This window comes from Anas acuta, chromosome Z, assembly GCF_963932015.1.
Source record: "Anas acuta chromosome Z, bAnaAcu1.1, whole genome shotgun sequence".
Lineage (NCBI taxonomy): Eukaryota > Metazoa > Chordata > Aves > Anseriformes > Anatidae > Anas > Anas acuta.
The window spans coordinates 65541228-65569199 of NC_089017.1; the positions used below are offsets into that span (position 1 = coordinate 65541228).

General features: G+C 43.1%; 1 protein-coding gene across 12 annotated transcripts in view; it reads left to right on the top strand.

Annotated features, from left to right (window-relative positions):
* The first annotated feature begins 809 nt into the window (after nt 1–809).
* MOB3B (MOB kinase activator 3B) overlaps nt 810–27972 on the top strand; it is a 92843-nt gene continuing 65680 nt past the window's right edge. For 4 of the 12 annotated variants that reach the window (XM_068666601.1, XM_068666599.1, XM_068666598.1 and 1 more), the window contains exons 1-2: nt 810–989; nt 3130–3211. The gene's annotated coding sequence lies outside the window, so the exon portion shown is untranslated. Of the gene's footprint in view, nt 990–1508; nt 1558–3129; nt 3212–20997; nt 21099–27405; nt 27488–27972 lie in introns of those variants that run through there. The other 8 variants (XM_068666600.1, XM_068666602.1, XM_068666606.1 and 5 more) reach the window with 7 other exon arrangements.

The following is a 27972-nucleotide window of genomic DNA, read 5'->3' on the forward strand; positions in this document are numbered from 1 at the left end:
GAATCCTGTACAAGGAGAGACACTGTCTATCCTTGTTTGAGTGTATATAATAGCCTGCTGCATTTCTAAAACATCCTTCTCCATGGGGTTTAGCAGGATCCAAGTTTTAAACTTTGTGAATATTGGGACAATGGGAAGACTATAGCTTGTGCAGGTGGTTCAGTTATTTTTAACAGGTTACTTGCTTGAAAATAGTTTTACTCGGTCTTCTCCATTCGCCAAAGTTGTTTGGGTTTTGACCTGGCTTGTCAAAAAGTCTTTCCAAATATTTTAGGAACTTCTGAGTAGAGCATTTTCTTTTCGCTTCTCTACTTTTTAGGAATCTAATCCCACAAACTTTTTTGTACACTTTTGTACACTTATTTTACTATCTTCGGTTTCCTATGTAGTAACGTGAGATAACAGTAACGAGAGTGCCAAACCAGCCTGAGGTGCCGTTTTATTTTGGGTTAGGGGCCTTGCAAAAGTGTATTTAGCTGTACAATAGGACCAGCAGAGTCCCACAGACTCCACGGACCAGATAACCCCAAAACGATGGTGGGCACACCATGATTTATCACACCCTGCTACCTCGAGGGAAGAGGGGCTCGTGTGGTGTCCCAGACTCTGCGCTGCCCTGGGCACACTGTGCGCCGCACACTGACCCCTCCAGGGCTACGACGAGCCCCGGGGGTAGTTTTTGGGGACCTCCCTGCCTAATTACTGATCCAAGTCCCCCGGGAAGGGGCGAGATCCCCAGGGGGAGGCGGGCGGTGCAGCGGGGCTTCCCTCAGGGCTCCCCTCAGGGCAGCGCCGCCATTTCGGCGACCGCGCGGCCGCCCCACAGCCCGACAGGGGGCGGCCGAGCCGAACCAAGCCGTGCCGGGGCCGTGCCGGGGCCGTGCCGTGCCGAACCCAGCCGGGCTTGTGGGGCCGGGGGAGCCGCCTGCTCGCCTCCACCTCGGCTGTGTGGCGGGGCAGACACCCGAGCGGGCGGCGGAGAGGCGGAGGTAAGGCAGGGGCGGCGGCGGGTGGGTGCCGGGCTGGGGGACGAACTTCCCTCGGCGGCGGCAGCGGGCGCCTCCCCACCCTCCCCGGCCCGATTTCCCCTGTTTTTAGCCCAAGTGGAGGTGCCCCCCCAACTCCCACACACACACACGCACTCCCTCTGCCGGACCCCAGCTTCCCCTTCTCCTCCGGGCCGGGTTTGGCTGCGAGCTCCGTGCGTGCCCGCTGGGTTTTGGGGGGTGCTGTGCTCGGCAGCCCCGGCACCCCGCAGGGCTGTGCGGGGTTTGCTCGGCGAGGAGCTGGTCCCGCAGACCTGCTGCTTGGGCTTTGCGGGCTGTCTGGGTGTCTCAGGCACCCTGCTTGAAACCCAGGCAGGTTTGGAAAACCCCAGCCTGGCGTCGCCCTCCCGACCCTCTCACCCGCACCGCCAAGGGAGAGGTGAGAGCAGAGGCATGTGGACGGGCACCGCGGGCTGGGGGCTCCCCGCTCACCTCTGTTTCTCTTTTCTTTTTTTTTTTTTTGGCTAACGCCATGGTGGCTGCGCTTGGCTTCACGCTGGGGACGAGGTTGGTGAGTTGAGCAGCCGTGCTGCGGACCCGCGTGGTTGAGAGACGGGCTCGGTGTGCCCGGCTTTGTGCTTGGTTTGCTCCTCGAGAAGTGGTTTGTGGTAAAAACTTCCTCGTGCACTGGAGGGAGGCGGATTTTGAGATCTCCGCGCACGTCTTTGCATCATCACGGTGTGACAACCTGACAGCTGGTGTCCCAGGGGCTTACCCTGGGCTTGGTGCGGAGAAGTGAGGAATTGCTGGTGCGAGGACCAGCAAACCTGAGAGGTACCCGCTGCTGGCTGAAGAGCTGCAGCTCAAGCATGGAGAGGTCCTGGTTAGTGGGGCTCCTGGGGAGCCCTGCTTGCAGCTGGTCCTGCAAACCATCTACCTGTCTTCTGGCAAGAGCACTGCCAGATGGCATCCAAAGACGTAGAAGCCTTCGTGCTCCAACCTGGTGGTCAGATCAGCCTGTTCTGAGGCTGGTTGTGGGCAGCACTCATAAACAAAATGTTCCAAATGATGCTGGGGTGTGTCCTGAACCAAGTCAGAGCAAGAACTGGTTGCCTCTTTGATTATCAGAGGGATTAATGGTGGCTGAGGATCCTTCCCGCCCCTGCTCAGATTGCAGTAATTTCTCATACAGACAACAGGGTTGTTTTTATTCCTCAAGCCATTTAATTGCATTTTTACTGTCCTGGTTTCAGCTAGGACAGAGAGATAATTTGCACAGGTATAATTCATCTATAACAAGGGGTGCTGTCACTGCTTGTAAAGAGAGGAACGGAAGGAGAAAATCTTATGGACGTTCTTGAACTGAGGAGTTCAAAGTCCAGGTGCTCTTCAGGACGTAGGCGGAGAACCTGTTGCCCTCTCTCCCACCATAGTCAAGCAACTTATCCTAAGTTTCCTATCCATCTGCATACTCTCCTGAGTGGACCAACCTTTGTTTCCTTCTCCTTTCTGGGGAGGAGGGAGGTAAAAGTGTTCCTGGCATGAAAGAGGAAGAGACTGTGCTTTTTGTAGCAGAGACAGTGTGCAGATCTCAGAGCAGGCAGGACAGAAAGAAGAGGAACACAAGGTATGCAGGGTGCAGTCAAGCAATACTGGCTTCCAGAAAGTGCTAAAGAGTAAAAAGAGGGGGATGCAGAAGAGTATGGTGTTGTTTGGCACCACACAGCTAGGAATTAGGATTTAATACTGTTTGCTACAGTGTTGTTGTAGTAGCCCCTGCTGCTTAGAACAGATTACTGAGCAATGTGAAACTTGGGACTGGACCAAATCACTTCAGCTCCTTTGCCGATACTTTGTCACAATAAATGTTTCTTTATCAGCTGCCAGCAAGCTACTCAGCATCATTCAAGATCCCAGAGGAAGGTACTTGTGTTCTGGAACAGAAACTAAGAAAAGCAGAGAGGGCTGAGTACCCTGGAAACGTGGATCTCAGAGTAATTTGGAGTACTAATTGTTTAGAAACGTTACAGGAAAACCGTGTGGTATAATTCTTTGTTAAATATTTAATCTTTACCATGAGTCAGGTAAACTGAGTTCTCAGAATACAGAAAAAAACAACGTTATTTTCATTTTTCTGTTTTAGGAAATCATTGATGTTTCAGAGGTACCTTGGACAGACATGAGTTTGTGAGCCTCCTCTGAGCAGTGGACTCAGGCCTGTGCAGGTAAGACGGGTAGAGGAAGCTGAGATGAGTAGGATGTAACTGGAATCTTAATGCTAGCTGGTGTACATTTAAACTTACTTCTGGGGAAATTTGCAGCGTACTACTGCAGTACGTTTATTTGGTGATGGGTAATCAGCATATTAATAGGAAAGAAAAGGTCAAATGGTCACAAAGGAAGGACAGGAATGGCTGAAGGTCTAAGAGTAAATATTTCAGAGAGAGACTGAGAGGCTGTCATTTAAGGGATTTTAGATCAGACAATAACAGAGGGAAAGGTTTTTCTCCCTGTGGTACTTAAGAAGTCTTGCTGCCACATTTCACTTTCTCTTTTCTGCTGAGCTGAGGAAAAGATTCAATAAATGTTAGAACAGGACCAGAGTGTGGGATTTAAAAAGTTGGGGATGGGAGAAGGATATTAAATAGGGTCATTCTGGCTTGTAAACCATAACTTTAGTTTGATATTCCTCAGAAAAGATAAAGAGTGACTTAGCCTAATCAAACATCTTCATGGGAACACGCTTCTTATGAGCAGGGGACCCTCCAGTCTAACCCTCCAGTCTAACCATTAGAGACCTTCCAAGATCACTTTGCTCTAAAAAATGTGAACAGATCTGATTTAAAATATTTGCCTCTTTTGCTGTTGAGGGCATTTTCTTTCTGCGCCACTACAATCAGAAAAAATGCATTTTCTGGTTTTGTTTCAAGGTTGACCGTATGGTCGTGCTACTATAAGAGACAGGTGTTTAACGCAGAAGGTCTGTGGCAAATTCCTTGGCTAGTAATGTGCAGTATATCCAGGTACTTGGTAGTAGATTGCCCCTTTGGACTTAAAACCGAGTCATTCCTCGGTGTACTTAGGTTGGTTGGTTTTTGATTTTTCTTTTTGTAACTTTAACTTGTTTTGTAACTTGTAATTTATTACCATTTGGGAGTACAAAAACAGACAAAACAAACAAACAAAACAAACAAAAAAACATATCTATCTTAATTAAGCAGCTTTGATGTTTTAAAACAAATGCAGGCAGACAGATGAATGCAGTCTGTAAATCAGGGATTGGAATGAGTGCTCAACAGACACGTAAAAAAGCTGGAGGAGGCTTGACACAGCCCACGACCAAATATCACTCTGTGTCTGAAACCAAAGAAACATGGCTGAGGGCTATAAGAAATGAAGTCCTGATTTATTTCTCACTCTTCAGTCGTACAAAACTTACTCCACCTATAAATCTTGGGAGAACTGCAATTTGCCTTCTCCATAAGACAGCTGTCTATATTTCAGAGTGACCCAAGCATTCATTGACCAGTACTGCATGGCACAAAAGTTAGTAGTCAACATTTCAGATAGTGCTTCTCTGCAAAATACACAATCATACCATTTTTTTTTTCTTTTACTGAAGAAAATATTCAGGAAACTGTCGAGTTCCTGGATCTGGAAACATAGTTAGGTTTTTCCTTAAAAGAAATTTTAAGTGACTTTAAATCTCTCTATGGATTCTGAGAGTCTTACAGAATCCTAGAATGGTTTGGGTTGGAACGGACCTTAAAGATCATCCAATTCCAACCCCTCAGTGGTTTTAACGCCATTTTTGCTTTCACAATTAAATGCCTTTGTTTGTCCCATTCTGGAGTGGCACTGACATGATAATAGAGTGCTTGATAAAGGAAGGCATTGAAGTGGTGTGTATCTATAGTGGTATCAAAACCCACAACTTAAGACAATTTGAACAAAACAGATATATTTTTGATTCTTTGAGTCTTCAGTTACAGTAATTGTAGAAGTTACATGTAACAACAGAACTCTAGGGTTTTTCTTAGTAAAGTGTGGTACTTCATTTCTAAATGATCCTTTGAAGGAAAAGATAGAGATTCAAAGCTCTTTGACTTGAAATAATCATTACACAGCCTGAGATTAACTATGGTCTTCTCTTTGCACACGAATGGAAAGTTGCATATGTGTCCTCATTGAGGGTTAGTACTAAATTGCAAACAGGAAATATGAAAATGGTGTTGTCTACAAGCTATAATAGTTACTTTTTTCTTCTGTAAGATAGAATTGACTTTAACTTGTAAAAGCGAAGATGTTTGCAGAAAGCTGGCGTGGATACTTCTTCAACACCTGTTCCCTACAATTAACAGGCACTAATGAGTTAAGGTTACCTGGATACTGCGAACTATCACCTAATAAGTATGTGTCTTTACAATCTCACTGCTCATCCTTTTCAAAATAAAACTGCATCTTGAAATGTCAGTCACAACTGATAATAAAGCACACATGAGTTAATAGGCATATCTGGTTAAAATTAATGAAAGCTCTTCCCCAGAAGGGCAGATAAAGGAGGCTAATGTTTCCGCATTGGCCAGGGATGAGCTTTTGTTCATGGGCTCTCATTACCTGCACAAAATATCCTTTAATCCCTTAAAGAATTAAAGGAGTCTAATAGGATGTGTAAGGTTGTGTCATGTCATGTCTGCTGTACCCTGTGCTGACTCTTGGCCTTTCTGAGGCTGAAATCCAAGTGCAGGATTGAGTACCATCATCTTGTATTATGTGCAGGGAAAACTCAAGTTCATGGGCTGCAATTCATCAAGTTACTTAGTTGGTTATCCAAAATTGGGCTATATGAATTGCCTACAGTAACCATATATTAAATGCAAAAATTAAGAAAAATTTGGAATGGAATGCTTGATGGCAACAAAAAAACTTCAAGCATCTGTGGTCCCAACTTAGTTGCAAAGTACTTGAATTAGCAAAAGAGAGATTCCACTTTAGAGATTGATTAATGAGCTCATTGCGAATATTCCTAATTAAGCTCCCTATACAACCGGTGAAAGAGCTGACCTTTTGCATTTGTGATTGAGAGCAGACACATGTGGGAGTCTGAAATCCATTCCCTTTTTCCTATTTCTATCAAACAGGAGTGCATGAGAGTGATGGGTGTGGGCCTGACCACCGTAGTTCTATGTCTAATTTACACAAATAAAATTAGGCAGTTGTAGCTACTCTCTTAGTTTCCCCACACACTTTTTTTTTTTTTTTTTTTGAAGTGAGAATGGATTTTGACATACATCTTTCATTTAAATAAGGGAAAGATACTGGTTGACAGTTGCTGTCCAGCCCCTCACGTCTCAGGCAAAATGTTGAGATTCAGGTAATAGCAGCAGCATATTGAACTTTTTGTCTTTAGAATATTCCCTCTTTTTCGTTCCCGTATAGCCACAGATGTATTTTTTAGCTCTTGCATTCTGGTTGAACATGTTCCATTATGGTGAACATACTTTGGGAATCAGATATTCTTAGAAATCTGAAGTGGGAAAAATCCATGTCGAGAAATGTTGTCATACGTAGGGAATGGCATGGAGGCCCAAGGCTTTCAAGGTCTTTTGGGAAGCAGTTAAACCGATGAAGACAGATGTTGATTTAAAGCACGGCCTGGCTCTGCCTGTTCAGAGGAAGCAAAGATGGTAGGGGAGTGGAATAAATTTTAGATCTGTGTCCGTATTGTAAGTATTTTCAGATTAATCTTGTCTGGTTATGAACTGAAAGCTGATAGAAGAGAGAGATGTTGTCTATAATAATTTCAACCAACTTATTGTAAAAAGCCATGCTGTAGTTATTAAATATGCTGTAGAGGAAGATGGGTTCTGTATCTCATAGGGATGTGTCTATTTGCAAGATAAGGATCAAGGCTGGAAATGGACTTCTTGATCTTGGAAGCTCTAAGCACCATTATTTTTTACTTCTGAGTTTAAAGAGCTTTGTTGTTATATTCTGACATTAATATGTCAGACAGATGAGTCATGCTATATTCTCTTCTGTTTTGTAACTTAAAATCTTTGTAGCATACAGGACTCCAGGAAGGTCTGTCTATCTTATGCATCTCTGCACCTTGGACCTCTTTCTGCATAGAAGTAACTAGAGAAGTAAAATCAATGCAGTGTCTAAATGCAAGAGTTTCAGATTGTAAAGCAACTGGCATATCCTGTGGGAAGACCACAAAATATTTTGCAGTGCAGAGAGAGAATACATAGAGGCACTATCCACACCTTTTTTGAAAAGGTCATCTTCAACAGAAGGTGGTGATACCAACCACCCCAACATCCATACCAACATTCACTGAAGTACTCTACTTGCTTAACTTAGACCACTGAATGCTTTTTGTAAACAAGTACCAATTTGAAAAATGTTTGAACTGAGGAATTTAAAGCCTACCAAAATGGGAAAATTGCCAGATTCCCACAAAGAAGCCAAGTATAAAAGATGTTACCTGTTTCTGATGTGTGGTTTTCATAAGGCTGTCAAAAATTATAAAGCATGATATAAGTTCCCTTTGCACGGCTTCCCAGGAACAGTGGCTGTATTGCTTATCTTTTAGGAAGTTGAAGATTTTTTGGAAGTACTTCTTCACACCGAGACCTGTGCTTTTTAGGATCCATGTCTGAAAGCTGTTTCTTGCTTTTTGTATCTCTTCTAGCACACATGCCTCCAGTTCTTCAATTTGATGATGAATTCCGTTTTGGAATTTCTCGATATTGCTTGTACTCCAAGCACCTTCGGGAAGGTTTCTGCTGAATAGCTGGAAGGTCTGTTGGAGGAACTCGTAGATAACCACTGTGACATTCTTCTTTGTGACCTTCGTAATCAACACGGGAAACCTGAAATCAGTTGTTTCTTTGAGACACGGCTGAGAAAAATATCCACCCATTTTGCGCAGAAAGTTCATGTTCTAGTAGTTTGCTTTGATTCCTTGGAAAAGGCAAACGGTGTGTGTGATTTTGGAGTACAAGGCCAAGGCAATCCAAAGTTGCAGCAAGCTCCTGTGAACCAAGATGGTCATGCTGACAAAGTGGTCAGCATTACTTGCTGTTGTGCAGATCTGTAAGCCTGCAGTTTCTTGGTCATCTTTTCCGTGTTCACATGCAGCTTTTTCATGACTCTGAATTTATTTCCCCTGTGTGACATGTTGGGTATTACTCATTTTGTAGGAATTGTGTTTCTGTCAACTGTGATTCTGGCCAAGGTTTGCTGTTGCTTTCAGTTGCAAAGGCTTGCTCATTTCTACTCTAACTTCATTTCATTAAAAGAAGAGTAAGTGAATCAGTATGGTTAGTCAGTGGACATGGGCAGATCAGCATTTGATAATGGCATTTAGTCTTCTTATTCTTACTAGAATTGCTTTATGCTGAGAAATTTTATTTTTATGATTAAGTTGGAAAACAGTCTGAAAAAGGATCGCATCCCTAGCTAACAGTTATGTGCCCTAAGCAAGATGTAATTTCGTCGATTTAAAAACAGATTTTTTTTTTTTTTGTAGGACAAATTGTTTTGTTTGGGGAGTGGCTTCAATTTTATTAGCAAAAGAATCCTGTTGTTGCCACAACAGCATCGACTCACTAGGGCATTTGTTGCTATCACAATGTTGGCAAAAAGAAATGTGTACAACTCCTAGGGCAGGTGCCTTTTTCCCCAGTATCTGTGATCATCTGCTGCTCAGAGGAGCTTTCTTCTACTTTACCACCAGGTGAACGAGCCTAGATTTTGACTAAATCCGTAATTTAGTCAAAATTTTTGACACCGTAAACTAAATTTTTGACACCATCAAGTGTTCTTTTAGGTAAAGAAGAGGACTTCTTTACTGCGCAGAGAAGGCAGCTTCTGTTCTGAAGCCTCCTCCCATGACGATAAGCTCTCAGGGAGACTGAATTTCCCTGTGCTGGTAGCAAAATGCCCTGTTTTTGGGACCATGCTAGCCAGAATAACGCTGGAATGGGTCTCCCAGCGTAAGGCCACTGCAATTCCAGTGCAGTTCTGTGGGTGTCGAGGTTGTGGGCCAGCTGGTAGCAGGACTACCTGAGGCTGTGCTAACCCCAGCAGCCTCATCCTGCTGTGGTGGCAGTTCAGAGACCAGCCTACGTAAGTGGAGCACTGCGGGTTGGCAGGGGAGGGCTCGCTTGGTGTGTCAGCTCCTGAACATGCACCAGGGAGGTGCCACGAAGCCAGCGGTCAGCCCGCTTAGCTGGCTCCTGTGATTGCAGTATGGGAGCTCAACGGAGATTGAGTGGGATGACTAGGTTGGGTATTAAGATGAGCAGAAGTTACAGAGCATTTTAGCCAGCAGATTTTCCTCTCTTGTGGGAATCTCTGAAGATTGCTAAATCTGTATGTGAACTGACCTAATCTGGTTGCTGAAGCATACAGAGTTTACAAAGCCAGGGGATGAGCCCTCATCTAGTTCAGCCTGCGTAATTGCAGGGATATTTCGAAGAGGATATGGAAAATGGCGAAGTGCAAGAACCTTTGATGTGAACAGCAAAGGAACTCCTGGATGCTCTTGGGATTATAAAATATTTTCCTAAAAGTAATGCTTGGGAGGATCTGTTACAGTGTGACCGGCTGAAAGATTGCTATGGATGAGCAGTTTCTTTAGCAAGCTCCATGATGACTTTAGCGGGTATACTACCTACTGATGTGGTAGTGCTCCTGTGGTTATTCTCCTTGTTTTGCCACTGCTGATGGTGATGCTGTAGTAATAATTGTGGTGTTGTCATAAACTATTAAGAGTGGGAGATCTTCAGAGAAGTTATGATTGAAGCTGTGGTAAGTATGGTGTTGTGATTGAAAGACTGGACACAGAATAATGAAGGATATGGCAGGTATAATGCATGGATATGCCACAGAAACCCATCAGTGAGACATTCAATTGCTTTATCTTTCCACTCTTCTTATTTTTTTAAAGGAAGGGTTATTTCTTTTCTCTAGCTCTATGCTGTATTTGTATAGTTGAGCACAGACATATGGCTTTTAGTATATAAGGGATCTAAACTTAATTGGAGGCATTGCCTTTGTCGTATATCTTTACATTTTCTTGAAGTCTGTGCACGTATCAAAATGATTTAAGCAAACCTGTAATTACCATGTAGTGTTTTGAATATCAAAACATCTAACTGAAGTTTATTGTCATAAAAAGATTACTGAAGCTTGTGCTGGAGGAATAACCGTATGTTCTGAAACTGCATCTGTCACAAAAGACTGCAGGACACCGTCACTACACACACACAAGTCACAACTCACAGTCTAAATCAGTAACAAATATTACTCTGCTTTGACTTTTTTTTTATGTTGACACAAAGTGAGAGATAAAACAAGGCAGTGGAGCATGTCTTTTTCAATTGAAGTTAAAGTGTCAGAGGCTTCTGGCTTGATTGACTTGACTGAGCAGAACAAAAGTAAGTAGTGGACTGAAACAGACCTTGATGCATGGCTGGAAGTGTGTAGTGAGAGATTAGTTAAGTGTGTTGAAGTGCGTTTATTCAAGGTGGCATATGGGAATAAAACAAGTTGGATCCGGGTCTAGGTACAGCTGGAGAAATCGCATTTAGGAGAGACCTCCATTTAGTAACACAGGAGGGACCAGGGTCTGGTCCAAACACCTCACCATCAGGAACGCAGTTTTGATGTGGCCATGGTTTTGGTGGCTCAATTCAGAATTATGTGCCAATTCATTTCACCTTCACATTGGCTCAAGCTTTGTAGAGAAAATCTCAGACCTACACAAAACTTCAATTTGGCATATATATGCATAGCTCTCTTGCATTAAGTGGAACAACATTGGCTTAAATCAAAAGCAACACAGAAAAACAACGTAGTGTTGCGAGGCAGAAATGGATCTGATCCATTGTTAAATGGAGTTTTTTGTTTGTTTATTTGTTTTTGGTTTTGTATTCTGTTTACACACTGGAGTGAATAATCACATCCCCATTCATCCTTTGTCTTCCCTGCATTGTGATTTCATAGATGATCCGTGACCTATTTGGCTGTTGTGAAAAACATTACATTTTCAGTGGGAGATTGAGCAATAATTAAAAGTCTTTTAGGTGTCATTGGAATAGCTGAAGACACTTCCTTTTCTCCCAGAAGAAGAAACAAGGAAAAAACCATCCACAGTCACTTCCAGATGAGTTGATTGTAGGTGGTGAAGGAGTGAGATGTGTTCACTGTGGATGAATATTTTGGCCTTGGTTAGAGATCACAGGCATGTTGGCTTGGTGCTTCTTATCTAGGCACAAGTGAAGATGATTGTTCTCTGGGGAAGTTACATTGTCTCTACACAATGTTTTGTGCAACTGCCTTTCTTGGAGGACATCTGTTTACCCACAGGAAGATTGCCATCTGAATTAAAACTCTTCTCAAAAATCAGAGAGGAAGAGAAGCACTGCAAACCATACACTCTGAGACCAGTCTCATCACACAGGCCATTTCTGAACGTGTTGTTGGCTGTTACTACAGACATACAAATACTTTCCCCATGGAAATGAGAAAAATGATTTGAATGAGCAAAGCAGGAGCTATGAATCTGTGTTTTTGTTTCAGTGTTCTGGGTTCTGAAACTTCACTTGTCTGGAGTTTGGTAAGAGGAACTAGAGTCCGTGGAAGAACTGTATTTTCTAGAAATACAGGAAGAAAAAATGTTTTTGTTGTTTTAAAAAAGAAGTTTAATTCCATTATAGATTTTGTATGTTTGTGTGAGTACAGCTACCAGAGTGTCTGGTAGCTGTACTCACACAAGCTCAGCTGTCCTTCAGCAATGGCTAAAGAACTTTATTTGTACTGTAGATCCTATTTTGTGTCCTAGGAGCTGAGGATGTGAAAGTTTTGTGGCTCAGGTGGGAGCTGAAAACAAAATTCAGAAGTTAAAGCTGAAGCAACAGGTCCAGTGCAAATGTCTAGGAGTCAAGTGAATCAAACTGAGATCCCCATCTGAATTCACCTAGGTGATGCCTGCATTCAAATTGCCATTTAGTTTTCCTGTATTTTAAATGTATCTTTACAAGGTAAATGTACCTAGCTACTACATGCCTTGGGATTTTGTCAGGCTTTATCCAGGCTTTATGTCAAGGTTGTCTGGTGGGAATGTCATGTGTAATGCTGGGAAAAATGGGGGGAAATAAGTGGCCAAGAGCAAGTCTGTTTTGAATCCAGGTGATACTGTAAGTCCTTAGAGAGAGGCTACATGAATTTCCGGATTATCCTTGTTTCATTCAGTACTGGCCTGTGTGCTTGCTGAAGAAGTGGTGATAAGCTCTGTTAAGTTATATGCCAAAAGCTTTCCAGCATCAGAACACAGAGGCAGGGTCAGGGAGAGTCCAAGTAACACTTGTGTGGGCTGCCCCAGGCCCATCATGGGAGCCATCAGCCCAGCAAGGCCCATCCTAAGGGCAGGTGGGAATCCAAATTAAGGACTGTGAGGAAGGGCTGTTTCCAAGCTGCCCCAGCAGAGCCTCAGCCCTGTGGCCTGGGAGAAGAACCCGTCAAGAAGGACCAGTGCTGGAACACCTTACAGACTGCTGCTTGGAGGTATGGGGCACATTATGGGATGCAGGAGCTGAACATTTCAGGATTGTACAGGACTTACCAAGGGGTGTTCAGTGAGCATGTGTGTGTGTATGGGTACTGTTGTACGTGTTTGTGTGTGCGTGTTCCTTGCAGCAGGTTGGACATGGAGGCACGCAACTCTGGCAGCCTTGCCTCTGTGGGGCTGCCAGATTCTGCCCACCCTAACAAATTATGGTCATTTTCTCTCAGCTGGGGACCAGCAATTCCAACAGGAAATCCACAGTCTCATCTAAGTGCTTATGAAATACCCACCTCACCCTGTATTTACCTTACTGAAGGCTGTACAAGTGAAGGAACACCTGCAGGGATCAGTCTTTACTGGAGCATCTGCCATGGAGAAGGTAAAAGGGCTGCATATACCCTGCTGGGAAAACAGAGGTGGAATACCTTACAGAGGCTGGTTTTCCACGGGAATTTCCATCTGGCTGCTCTGTCAAATTCTTCATGTTAGATTTCTGTGACTCAGCTGTTCTCATCTGCTTGCAATCAGTTGTAATAAACAGTTAGTATAGCATTATTATTCATCCGTCTTGGCAGCCAGTAAAATAACATGAAAAAAGCATCTCCACAAGGATGGCAGATACAACGTTCCTAATGCTTTCTCACTTGCCATAATCACCACTAGTCTTTAAAGTTGTTTTGTTAAAGGTCATGTGTTAAAATGTTTTTGTAGAAGATGAGAAACCAAGCCAGACAGTTTTCCAGGAGACAGACTCACTTCTTTTTCCCATTTCTTTCTTTCTGGGAAGACTGCAAACATTTCTATATATCTTGTCTCAGTTGTGAAAAACCCTCAGACCTGAATCACCAAATCCAATAAATGTGATAAGGAAAGCTCCACCCAGCCAACTTATTTACCCCCAGCTGCAGCGGAAATGTTTCATGCTTCATATGTTTTTAGAGATCTTTGTCAGTCAAATTACTTTTGGGAATAATCATCTAACAGGGCACAGACGATGTAGAGTTGAGAGTGAAGTTTTACGACACACAGCCAAACTGATCTGATAGTTAGCGTGTACCTAGAGATTTAATCGGGTCTCTCTCTATCTCCTGTTTGGCCTTAGAACTGTTTCAGCCCAGGAAATTAATCTGACAGACAAGTCAATCCTCTTCTCTCTCCCTGAGGAAAAAAATAATGAGAAAAAAAAAAAAAGCCTTTGTATCTTCAAGAGGCTAATTAGAGCAGAGCTGGTGCTGACACATAGGGAAGACTAGCATGGGGGCAGGATGTACTTTCATCAGGTCACTGAGATGGTAAGTTTAGGTTTATTTATTTTAGGTTATTTATTCCTCATGGTAGGGTCTCTAGTGTTTGGAGTGATGCTGGCAATTTGGATCACATCTCTTTGCCTTCAGACCTCTTTAAAAGGAGATGTGACACTGAGACACCACAAGGCTGAAAACCTGGTATTCTGAATTGAGGAGCCTGGGCTGGGTAGAAAGCAACCTGAAGCATTTGTGTCATCTTTTCTCATTGTGACATCCACAAATCCCATTTTCTGGGACAGGGAAGCCTTAGCTATATTGCAGAGTGTCTTAGTTCCTCGTGTCACGCGGTTGGGTCTGAAACTGGCTGCAGTATGCAGGACAACTCAGAGCCATTTCAAAGCAGCTGAAGTGGAAGAAACTAACCAAATTTAACCTAAAGTTTTTGACTGTGAAATGTTTGCTGCTGTCCTCTCTCTTACAGAGTTGATGCCAATAAAAATCAGTGTTGCATGGTAGCCTGTGTGAGCATTAGAGGCCACAAAAATGCATTAATATCATTAGCACGTATCTGGAATTGAGCATTGCTGTCCATTGTAGTTGCAGTGGAGTTTTTGTGAGCAAACATGATGCGAGGTTAAGACAGAGAGTACTGATGTTGACTTGAGTGGACAACAGAAGTAATAACTAGGCCCATTCCTGCTTTTTCTTTATTATTTTTAACCATGCACAGCAAAAGTCAGTTTGTCAAGTTAGCTTTGTTTGCCACAAAATGGTCAGATCATGAAAATGGCCATTACTGGCAGCTCCAACAGCCTGTCTCGCTAGTGATCTCGGCTAAAAGACTGTGGTAAATGGCCATGAGGATGCTGGTCTCTCACCGTGGTTGTTTGTGCTTGCAAAGATTTCTGCAGCAGGACAGATGCCAGGGGCAGCTCGCATTGCTCCATGTAAATACATCCGTGTCTGCCCTGTCTGCCGTGTACACAGGAGTGTTTGGGGTCCATCCGTTCTCACAACACGTGCCACATCAGAAGTACTTCAGACCTCCCATTTGAAATCCCACAGTAAATCCAGCTGCATTCAGTCAATTTGCTGTGTAGATTTTTTTTCACTGCAGAGTGAAGAGCTATTGGTAGTTTGTGTTTTGCGACTTGGGGTTTTGTCAAAGTCCATCTGTGAAAGAGCTGTGTGGGTTTCCTAAGTCTTTTATCAGCCTTTGCTTATTAGGAGGTTGTTTGGACAACACGAGAGGAGATTGCTGCTGGAATTAGTGACTAGGGTGTGTGCTTTTTAACACGGTGCAGTTAATAAGTCGTCTAGGCTTCTGTCACCAATGCATGTTTTGAAATTGCTCTGCACACGACAGGCAACCGAGCAGGCGAGCACATGACAGATCAATGTTTTGGATGGCATCCGAGCACAGGACTTGTTGATGTGCCAAAACTGCACACCAGTTCACTGTAAAGCTTGTTTCAAAGGATACAGGAGTGACAGCTCTAAAACCCCTGACAGAATACAGAGTAATAGTTGGCCAGGTTTTTGTCTGGACACCTGTGTGTTAAGCCAGCAGAGGTACTGTGGCAAACGTCCACAGCAGGCATTGACTAAACAGACACCCCGTTGCTCCAGAGGCCTTGCTTTCATTGTAATCTTCTTGCTGTCTAAAAAAGGATCAGGTCCATAAAAATAGTATTCAGTAAGATAGCATGTCTTTGCACAGAAGCTGTGAAAAAAGCGTGTGAAGTCCTTTTACAATAACAATTCATTAGAGAGCTGCTTCAGCTGCTCATGAAGATACTTGTGTGAGGAACAGCTTGAAATACCGATACTCTACAAGGATTATTGGCTAAGAATAAGCAACAAGACCCTTCCTAGAAGGCCTGAAAATAAGCCCTTATGACACACGTAAGAGTAAATTATGGAAGATAAATGTGTTATGCTAGTAACTTAGCAGTCACCTTCTGTGAACCATGATTCAGATCTGGATTAGCTGTCTGGACACGTGTCAGCACTGCTGTTGGGATGGATGTTGAGCACTGCAAGCAGGACGCAGCTCTGGGCACAAAACCCACAGTTATTTGTAACAGGTTCATGGACAGGTTGATGATTTTTTTGAAAAAATAAAACTGGGCCCAGTGAACAAGATCCCTTGTAGTTCAGTGCTCCTGTTGACCAAAACTAACAATGGCCTGGAGACCCTGATGTGTGCACATCGTCCTAAAACTTCTTCCCTAACAACTTCCTAAATGCCTCTGGTGCTTTTGTAGAGATCTACAGCAGAATCTTAGTGTGACGAGAGGAGAATTCGAGCTGATAACAGGATTTTATTGTCAGATTTAAAACACACACCTACTGCATACAACATATTTAGGAGGCTAAAAGGTTTTTATTTTGAGAATCACCTTGTGCTGCTGCTAATGTAGCAAGTTTTATCTGCCATGCAACATCCTTGTACCAAGTAGGTGAAGCAACTGAAGTTCCTCCTGCAGGTCCCAATCCACAAGGTGGTACCAGGAGAACCCTTGAGATGTGCTGCTGCTTTTGGCAGCTTTATGTTGGTTTTGATTACCTCTGATGCTATGACATGTTAGCATAAAAAGGTAGAAGTGTTCTATATGAAAAACTTGTTCAGCAGTAAGACCTTTTTTATACTGTGTTAGTTTAAAGATATGGAAAGAGAATTACTTTCATCCAGCAGATAGAATTGAGAAAGCAGCAGACAGGCTTTCTGGTGCAGAAAAGGAGTCTGCACACACTCCTTGCTTGCGGTGCCATTGCTTAAAATGTAAAAACAATTCTGATTGTCCTGCATTTTTGAACTCAGACAGGAACTTCTGGGTCTGGAGACCTCTATTTGACATTCAGTTCTTGTCTACAACTGTGCAGTTAGTGTGGCACCCATCTTTCTGTTCATAAGCCAGACAGGAGGAGAAGAGCTGAAATTTATTAAGAATTTATTATGAATTTATTAAGTCTTTGAAATAGACATTTTGACCTTTTTAATACCTGTCTGAGCTCAGAGCAGTCTTCAGTTTAAGCTAGTACTTTAAGCAGCACTCTTCAAGACTGCTGAAATGTTTTCCTAACAGGAAGGATCTTATTTCATGCTGGGCTGATCCTGGACAGCACAACAGAGCTACAGTTTGCACTGCAGGTAGGGCACACCTTTTTTTACACCATCATTTGCTTGTGTACCATTTGTGTGGGTCTGGATTTCCCCTGAGGTCTTCTTCAGTAACTCTTTGGAGCAAAATTGCATTTGGAAGACCAGTTTTTAAAACACAGTTCCCACTTAGATGGTTCCTTCCCGTTAGTGATGGTAGGCAAGAAGGGACAGCTCAGTGCCTGTGTTGTTTGAGAGAGATGAGGGGAGAGAGCAGAGTTTGCATTTACCTCTCCTTTCCTTTAGTCACTGCTTCCTCCCCTTTACTGTCAGAAAGATGCCTTTCTTTTTCACCAGCATTTTGGTTCCAGGCAACCAGGACAGCAGTAGGCTGGACTGACCAGTTTGGGCACTGCACCTGGTTAAAAGTCCCTCACTTGTAAGCAGAGCTGTCCACTCCCTGTCTCAGAGGAAAGCAAGGACTTGAAGGACCTCTGGTTGCAACACATTTTATGTCCACAACCTTCTGTGTCTTGGTGAGCTTGTGAAGGGAAGTAACTTTGGGTAACCTGCATCAAATCCTTTTGGTGCTAAAAGGGGTAAGATTTTCCTCCCATTCTTTGGTATTTTTTAAAAATTAGAATATTTTACTAAGTGGAAGGAAAGTGCTATTCTGGTTTTTATTTTATTTCATTTTATTTATTTTTTCTATCCAACTTATCCCCTTGTTTTGGGCTACCTGTACTTTGTAGATGTGACATTTCAGCAGCAAAGAGTTTCATTAACTTGGTGAGGGCTTTTGTTGTCCTTCCATAGCTTATGCAGCAGGTTAATTTAAAGTGCTCCACAGGAAGGGTGTTGACAGCAGTGGTTGCCTGGCAAACAAATAGTAATTATATGATGTACCTATCCTCTCCCAGCATTGGGTAAGAAGGGAGAGGAACTCCTAGCTGAGTGCTCAGCACTGAGCTCCTTCGCTCTGGATGGAATTTGGGCGGAAGAATTAATTGAGATTTTGCATCTATGTAAAGAGAGTTGGGATGGGATGTACACTTAGGCCTTTGGATATTGAACAGAAGAGATCAATGGTAAGCAGTTTGTAAGGAATTTAGTTTCTTGTAATGAGTATCTTTATATGTAATACATATCCTTATAAAGTTACATCTTTATAAGAAACAACTTGTGATAGTTATAATGGAGTCTTGGACAAGATTATTTCCCTTAACTTTGTTGTGGTTGTCGGCCCCAGTTATGTTTATTAGCAATTGGAGGCCTGATTTCTTCCTTCAATGGGATAACGATAATTTGGCTTGGAGGAGATGCATTTCACAGAATCACAGAGTGTTAAGGGATTGGAAGGGACCTTGAAAGATCACCTGGTCCAATCCCCCTGCTGGAGCAGGAACACCTAGGTCAGGTCACACAGGAATGTGTCCAGGTGGGTTTTGAACGTCTCCAGAGAAGGAGACTCCACAACCCCTGTAGGCAGCCTGTTCCAGTGCTAGGAGTCAAGCTATCAAAATAGTATAAAGAGTGCCTAGATTGGTGGCACTGTGAATAACATACTGACTGTACATAATCCTAGTCTGTGTTCCACATTTTACTATGGAATTGGGTTTTATGGCATAGAACTGGTGTCTAAGACCCTGCTTCTGGGAGAGGTCTGAATTTAGACACATAGTGGGCAATTTGTCGTAAGTCAGAGAGCAAAGAGTAGTCCCAGGGGCTTCCAGGTAGAGTTCTGCCTTAACTACCACAACTAGTCTTAACAGCTAAATTTTCACACAACCCCCAAATAAAACTAGTCCTCTGAGGATCAAGTCATTTGGCCATTTCTTAGCACCTCTACGAACCACCTGAAAGTATTTCTATCAAAAACAAAGTCTCTGCATCACCTTACCAGACCCGTCTGAGCTGTTGAGATGGATCCCTTCAGTTTCCTGATCCAAAAAAAATCTAGTTCCAGAAAACTGTTCACTGTGCTAGAGTCCAAATGTACATACAAATCGGAGAATCGCCTACATAAGTTCAAACACAGAGACCTTTACACTGTGTGCTCTAGGTGAATGAGTAACTGCTGTGTTGTCTGTTAGCCACAGATCGATGGAGAGAGCTGCTGTGTTGGAAGGAGGCGCAGGTAAGGGAGGGAAGATGCTGGTCCCTGTAATCTCAGAGCCAGCCTTTTGCATTTTCTCTCATCCCTAAGGTTTATACCCTCTATACCGTTTGTCTTTATGATACTCAGAACTCTGTATTTTCAGACAATGATTTAGAGGATGCCTTAAGTCCCCTCAATACAAAATCCTGCTATTTCTTCAGAGGGTGGTACAGTTTCCAGGGCTAATGAACAAGACAGTGAAAGAGAGGTGGCTATCAACCAATTAAACGAAGGAGTGGAGGACGCACAGGAGACAAAGGTGAACCCATGAAGTAAATCAAATGCATTCTCTAATCTTTGATCTGTCCCAGAAGACCTTATGAGTCGTGTCCATACTTTTCCCAAAAACCTGAGATGGCATATTCTCTCACTTCTACTGTTTCCTGCTCTGCCTGCAGGTTGAAAATGCTGTTTAATAACTATGACCCATGACAATTCTAGTTTAAAAACATTGAGACTGTAAACAATTTCCTAGCAGGTCAGAGGCAAAACTTCCTGAGGGGTAACAAGATAACAACTTTGTACTACCTTTTCTGTCATCTTACGAGTCCAGACTTACTTCATTTCCAGTGCGAATCCATTAGAACCATAGGACTCCATTGTCCAGTGGAAATTGTTTTTTCTTTAAGCAGATTCAAACTGAGTTAAGTAGAGGTGCCAAAGTCTGCTTCAAGAATGTGTTTGGAGTCTACCTTATGAACAGGTGGCAGCCCTCTGAATGAGGCAACTGTGGGTTTGTACTTTGGCCTGCTGTTGGCCTGCAATGTGACCTTGGGCAGATGACTTACTTGCATGGTTCTTGCTTTCATCTGCTGCTCTCTAAATGCTTGAGGAAATACACTTTACACAAGGGGCAGTGGGATTGGTTTTGATAAGAAGTTTGTGGTTACATATTAGAGCAGAGCTTACCTTAAACACATAACTGATTACTACTTGTTAATTGAATTGATGTTCTTTGAGACAAAGGGTTTGGGATGCCGTGTAAAATGACATGTGTGTACAAAAGTCTGTGTTTATGCATTGATGACAACGTAACAGTCCCTGGAACAGGACTGATCAGTGTGCATTCATGAGTATCCAAATGAGAGATGGTTGCAGGTGCAATTACTACAGGTGGACTGTTAGAAGCCATTTGAAAACCAGGTCTTATATTAATGTAGCTTTTATAATCTAATTTCTTCTTGGTTTATTGTACTGATTATAGACATCAAACACAACTTGACTACATTAATGGCTTTACTAAAGTTATAAAGAGGAAAATACCTCTTGGATCATACAATTCATTCTACTTGCAGGCGTGGGCTTCTTCTCTAAAAAATGTGGCTGATCCCCACAGTGCACAGCACAGGTGAAACACAATTTGATTTCCTTTGTGTCCTGATAGCAAAGGAATATGTAAAAATAATTCTTTACATACAAAATAGTTGGGAATTCTGCATTCCTCCCTGACTACTAGGCAGCTCCCCTCTCTTTTTGAGGGATTAGAGGAAGCACAACTTTGCTCCTGCTTTTACCACTAGACAGCCCTGAGTCCTGCTTTGCAGTGCTTTATAAAATACATTCACCCAAACACAAGTGCCAGCACACTTTTTAGAGGCAGAATTGCAAATATTGTTATTAATGATCCAGCTGTTTCTTGTAAAACTAGAGCATGAACAGGGAGACAATTGTGTAAGCTGGTCTTTCCACTCAGACACTTAGGTTTGCTGCAGAGCCAGTTTCCAAAATTCTCAAGGCTACCTTCCATTGATAGAGGCAGCAAAATGCAGATGCAATGATGGATGAGAGTACATGAAAAAGAGGGTGTCTGTTAATGAGGCAGCAGAACTATCTTCTTCCTCACTTTGTAAACTGACTGGCTGTAAAACTAACCTTATCATATACGTAAAGGCCTCTGGAAGGGGTGGTGCCAGTCACCACTGATAAAACTTCTGTTTTCTGGAGTCAGGCATAACGTCATACTCTTCTAGGAACTAGTTGGGATTAAAAGGCAATCTGAGCTTGAGGTCTTCTAAGAGAGAGTAAGGTAGGTAAAACGGGTTCATTTATGTTCCGGTAGAAGGCTTCAGACAGTAATAGGAAGTGCTTATGATACGTTGGATAAAGGATTTAGCCCTGGGACTCTGAATTCAACCAGCTGCAGCCTTTTAATTTCATGCCCTAGTCCTCACGTAAACATGTTCAGTGTAGTTAAAATCAGGTGTCTGGAAGGAAACTGAATTTATAAGGGCATGGGTGGAGGCCATGTGAATTTAGCAGTCAGTTTCCTCAGGTAGGTAAGACCAAAAATAGCTTCCTGCGAGCAAGCAAGGATGAACAAGAGAGAGATATTAGTTTCTTACACTGTCCTCTGGGGAGGGCAAATTGTTCAATAGATTTCTAAAAATGTTGCTTAATAATTGCTACTGAGTTCTCCCCACCATGTTCACCCAGTGATATTTCAGGTGTTACATACTTCTGCAGGTAAAGTTACTGCAGTGAATGCCAGGAGGATTTTCTCTCTGTAACATTAGTGGCTAACCTGTTTGAATTTCCAAACTCTTTGTTTTATTTTATTTCTTTCCGTGTATCAAACCAGGGGAATTGCCATCTGTTGAATAGCAATAAGTCTGGAAGGAGTGACTTTTAAAGTTTCAATGTGGTATGTGTGAGGATACCAGTGCCTGCATTAAAGCCCTGAATCCCCCAGTGGGATTTGAAAATGTAAGAGATTTTTTTTTATTGTCCTCTACATTTTAAGTCGTGTGTATGTGTGGTGACTTCACACCAGTAGGCAGTTCAGCAGCACCACACTGTGCTCTCACTTGTCCTCTTCAGAAGAACTGGGGAAGAAAATATGATAAAAACAGCTCATGGGTTGACATGAGGACAGGGAGATCACTCACCAATTATTGTCACAAGCAAAACAGACACAGTGTAGGGAGATTAATATGTATTGCCTGTCACTAGCAGACTAGAGCAGTGAGAAACTAAAAGCAAACTACAAACACCTTGCCCCCATCCACCCTCTTCCACCTCCTCCCCCCAAGTGTCAACAGGCAGCAGAGAACAGGGCTGCAGTCAGTCCCTGATGCTTCATTTCTGCCACTCTGTCAGGGTCCCTCGCTGGCCCCGCTTTACGTGGGGTCCCTCCCAGGGATGCCGTCCTTCCCCAACCGAGTCTGTGGGGGCTGCCCACAGGCAGCAGCTCTTCAGGAACTGCTCCCACATGGCTCCATCCTACGGGGTCCATCCATCCCCCAGGAGCAAACTGCTCCAGCACAGGTCCCCCACGGGTGGGGGCAGCTCCACCCAGACCCCCTGCTCCTGCGGGGGCTCTCCATGGGCCGCAGCCTCCTCCAGGCCACATCCACCTGCTCCACCGGGGGCTCCTCCACCCATGGGGGGGCTGCAGCGTGGAGATCTGCTCCATGTGGGACCCATGGGCTGCAGGGGGACAGCCTGCTCCACCAGGGGCCTCTCCCTGCACAGCCCGCAGGGGAACTGCTGCTGCCTGCCTGCAGCACCTCCTGCCCTCCTGCTGCACTGCCTATGGGGGCTGCAGGGCTGGCTCTCACCCCTCTCTCCCAGCTGCCCAACACTTCTTTCCCTTCTCTTAACCCTGCTCTCCCAGAGGCCCACCCAGTGTCGCTCATGGCTCAGCTCTTGCCAGCAGCAGGTCCCTTTTGGAGCAGCTGGAGCTGGCTCTGCTCCGACATGGGCCAGCTCATGGGCTGTGCTCACAGAGGCCACCCCTGCATAAACCCTCCTACCAAGCCCTTGGCATGTAAACCCAATACCCAGTCTTTTGTCTTGTGGTCTGTTGTAGCAGTATGGTCAGTTTTGGGAAGCACTTCTATACGACTTGTATTAAAAATCAGTAAAGAAAAATTACACATTCATTTTTATAAAGACCTAATACAGTATTTACATAATTTTATTTATTTATTTATTTATTTTGGTAAAAATGCTCTGCATCAAAGAGTCACACAATGTTAGATATATTAATGTAACCTTGTCTTATATGTATGCATCTTTGCCCATCTTTCTTAACTCAAGCAAAAAACAGCATGCCCATAATTTATGTACTAGAGTGGGCAAGAAAGGATGTTAGAGATCTGCAGCTGCCAGCTTAAAGACTTGCACATCTGAGCTGATTGCCTTAGGGTACTTTTATTGTCAGGGGAGGCCAGTGATCACTTTTAAGTTTGATGTATCTGATGGAATTTGGATGTCTAGAATGAGGTGAGTCATGTTGTAGAAATGAGTTTTACTCCGTTAGCTATGATGGAAGTCTAGGCAAGAACCAACTTGCTGAAGTCTACACCAGAAATACCTCCATTTGGACATCTGAATTCCATCCCGAATTCCATTACATTTTACCGCTGCCTTACACTCCTCCCAGGAGCAATGAATTCGCTGGCTTTATGCACTTGGCTATGGCAGTGACCCACACATGATCTGAAAGCTGAAACTTCTGCCATGTTGTCAGTCACAGCGGTGGCAGCTTTCCCCTACCAGACTAGTCCACGTATCCATGCTAGTGTCACCGATGTTCTTGGACAGGGCATTGACGAGCTGGACCAAGCACACAGGAGGGCCAGAAGAGCTCCCCAGCCCAAGCACTCTGATGAGTGTGGTGCAGCTGCACCACATGTCCTGGTGCCGACCAGGACATGCAGCAAGGAGGCATCAGTGCTGAGCAAGGCATAGCTGATCAGGATGTGCTTGTCTGCCCTGGAGGACCTGTGTTGTCCCACTAAGTCATACTGTCCAAACTTACTCAGTCCTAAGCCCTGTCAGAGTTTAGTCTGGTTTAGGCAATGTCAATTGAGGGGCATAGGTGGTTCACTCCCTACAGCCCTATCAGCTCTGATAGGTAGCTGGGAGTTGCTCGAATAGCTCATCAGGATTTTTTTTTCATGCGCTTATTTAATGTGTGATTGTTTATTATGCCATATAATCTGATGTTCAGTCCAGAAGGGTGGAATTGGTGAGTTATTATTTGTAATTATTAGATTTCTAAGGCAAGGCCATTAGTTGCCCTTAATATAGGCTTGTGCTCAGCAATGCGGTAAATTAAGCTGATAGATAGTATATTATCGTGTTGTTCATGTCATCCCGCCGCTTGTAAATTCCAGGGTTTAATTATGTCCTGATCACCATTCATATTGCTGCTGTAATACTGTGAGGCATTAGTATTAAATTCAACACAATTTATGCTGTTCTTAATGATAGAGGCTAAGTGTCTCTTTAGACAGGTTAGTCTTGTTTTATTAGTTAAACTAAAGGAAGGAGTATACGATGGTCCCATATATTTTACCTGATGTAAAAGCTGTTTTTCAAGCATTTTTAAGACTCGGGTTCACAAGATTTAAAGTAGTGAATTGCAATGTTGGCAGGTGTTTGTTTCTGATCTGTAAACACAAGTGAATGCATATGGCTATGATAGCAGGGTACGACTGATAATCTGCAAAAACTGGCATAGAGACTGGATTTTAAATCTGTATCACAGAACTTAAATGGAAACGTGTTTCCTACAAAAAAAGGTTGCTGCTTTACTTTAGGAAATGTGTTAATTTGATTATGGGGTAAATTTATGCATTTCTAGCACAGTTTTGTGCTATTCTGAGCTCCTTATTACACCTGGCTCGGCAAGGCACACCTCAGTTCTTATGCTCTGTTTAGAACAAGTATAGCTTAAGTGAAAATGTGTTTTTACTGCAGGTTTATTCCTGAAGATCATCTATGTGTGTGCCAGTGTTTCAGCTCAAATCAGAGAGCCCAGTAACAGCAGGGGTTGTTTCAGTTTTTGGAGATGCTGAGGCCTGAAAGAATGAATTGAGATGTAGTGTTCCCCACAGAGATCCCCTCTTCTCAGCCGTCCCAGTACCCGTGCACGCAGACACAACTCTTGGCTGAGCCGTTGAGTCCCCAGGACCTCTTTCATCTGAGGCTGCTTGCTGCTCCTTGGGTACCCACATGGACCTGTCTGCCTGGTGGTGCTCCAGAAACAGAAACATGACCAAGTCCGAAGATACAAGAAGTGTAGTTCTTGATGTAATGTTTCCTGCATATTTTTTTTCAGTGGAGCTGTTCCTTAACATCTGCCTGATACTGGAATAAATGGTAATAAACCACTAATCCTACAGTCCCAACAACAGTGATGCAAGAAGCAAGTGTTACCCCATATCTTCTAGCAACCGTATGCTGAAATCTCTTTTGTGCAAGGAGCTGATAGGTATGGAGTTATGCTGTTTCACACTCTGGATGCAGGATCTCTGCCACACGGATGTGAATCAGGATATCCAAAGAGTGCTGTCAACAAGCAAGATTTCTGTGTGTCCGGCCTACTATGGGTGACGCCTATTCTGGAGGAGTCCTGAGGGTTATTATTTCATTTGGCTTAAAGTGTGTTGGGCAAGTATTGTGCCTCTGTGGTGGCATCTCTTGTGAAAAACTTGAGGTTACGTCAAGTGTGGAAGCTTTAATGAAAATCTGCAGAATATAGAGGGAACCTGTTACAACTCTGTAGCCCAGTGCAGCTGCGTATTACAACTGTGTCTCTCTGTAGATGTTACTTGCTTCACTAAATTATATTGGACTTTTCATATCACAGTTTGCTAGGGGTCTTCACAATCTGAGAAGCACTCATGCATGTTTATTGCATTCTCAAAGTTTATCAATACATTTATAACAGGGTATTTCTTAGACCTTTAGAGAGGTCTGGATGGACATCTGAGTTACCCATCATCTTGTGTTGAAATTTACCAGCGTGATCGTTGTACTGCTGTAAGCTTGGTTTTAACTCCTGTGTGCAATCCAGGTCAAAAAGGTACCTGAATTTGAATGTGTATTTGTATTGCAAGTTAGCTTCTCTTTTAACTTTCAAAACATTTCAGTGTTGCCTCTTGTTTTCACTAGTTTTCTTTCTTTCAGTAAGTAGTGGAAAGTACAATACTGTTGTTTGTATTTGTTCTAAAAAAACAAATAGTTGGAGCTGAAACAAACTGAAGAGTGGTGATGCTTTCCAGAGTTGGGACAATCCTGTTTTCCCAGCCATAGTAAATATTCCTATTTAATTGTAACTGATATAGTTGGTACTTGAAGTTTTTTCTCCTTATATTTATCATGTTCCTTTATAGTGATCATGTTCACTAAATTTATGTATTATTTACATTGCATTTTTCACGTTACCTTCAGTGGGTATGTTAAAGAACAAATCTCAGAGTGGTGGTTTTTGTCCTGAATTCTTGGGAGTGCCGCATCAGTCTGGCTCTGACATAAATGGAGCTAATCTTGCTTTATTTTAGAGCAAACAGAGAAAGATTGGGTGATAGGTTCTGGTCTCACAGGCTGTATAATTTGTGACAGGTTGTCCTGTTCTTAAAACAGGAAGCGTGCAAGAAGAATACTTCCCTAATTGTACGTACACCCACACACATACAGTAATTTAATAATTGAACTTGCCTGAACATGGTGATACCAAGAGCAGCAATTGGGGGTGGTTTACACTTTTTTTGTACATTTGCCTAGTTATTTTCTTTAGTTGAACCCTGGGCTAGAAACTCAGAGATAAAACAGGGTGTAGCCAGCAGCATTTGCTTTAGTGCCTCCTGTCAGCCTTCTAAATTGCTGTTTAGCTGGCATTCGAGCCAGTGCATGGTGCAGTACTGAGCATGAATGCAGGAAACACTTGGGAGAAGGGGAGAAGAAGAAGAAAAAAAGCACAAGGAAACTTGGGCTTCTGTCCCAGCTGTGGTAGGACAGGGATTCAGTCTTCTCTGTTAATCACCTGGGTGGCATACTTCTCAGAGAGTAGATGTGTTGTTATTTGTGATTGCTCTTGGGATCTGCGGTGATTGCTGCCTCAAAAATGATGATGGCTTCTTCCTACCTGATGGCAGATACTGCGTGCGCTACAGCTGGGTTTAATCAAATGATTTGGGATTGGATCAAAACCATAATATATGGGATGTGTGGATGGCAGAAGATGTGATTGAAATGGGATAAAGAATAGCAATTGCAAGGTAGCAATCCTGTTTCCTAACCGCTAATTTGTGTAGCAACCAGAATGACGACGGCATCCTAAAGGGCAGTTGGACTAAGCTTGTCCTGGCTTGCTGCCGGTTTAGAAATAAATTACTGGTGCTAACCTGCATGTGAACATTAGCAGCATTCTCAGAAATGCTAAAGACTCTGCAAAATTCTAACCAATAAATTAAAATGTTAAATATAATAAAGGCATGTAGCAGAATTGCTAACTATTATAGTGGAAAAAAAAATCTCCATTGTGAAAAAATCTCCATAATGGAAAAAAAAAAAGAAAAGGAACCATTTTCTGTATGTTGCAGGATGTATGGGTCTGACAGGAAGTAAGAGGGAGAGGAAAAGAGGTGCAGAACTTGGGCATGGACACATTCAGCAGTGTAACAGGTAACTCTTGTTCATATTGTGGTGAGAGGCAGGTCCTGTTAACTAAGCCATGGTCTAGATAAACAGCATGTTTCTGATTCAAGTGCTTCCCACCTAGAAGACTTTACTAAAGTGAGGAGTGGGCTTGGGTAGTGTAGAAACCTCAGTTGCTAGTTACCTTTTAAGATCAAGCCATGAATGATCTTTTTAGGAGGATGTTCTCTAGTAGATGTTCTTCAGTTAGATGCAACTAACCTGAATTTACATCCTAAGTTTTATGTATGGTTCTCCAAATTATCTGCAGAAAATATATCTTGCAGCCTTCCTGGGATGTTGGCAGGGAGTATTTTAAATTTTTTTTTTTTCAGCTGCACAATATCAGTGGATAATCAAGTGCCATATTCAGATTCCCAAATTGTGAGGGAGTTGTTAATGAAGACAGAAGACCCAGTGTCAGAGCGTCTGTCAGATATCGAGTGTATGGCTTTATACCATGTATTTTGGTG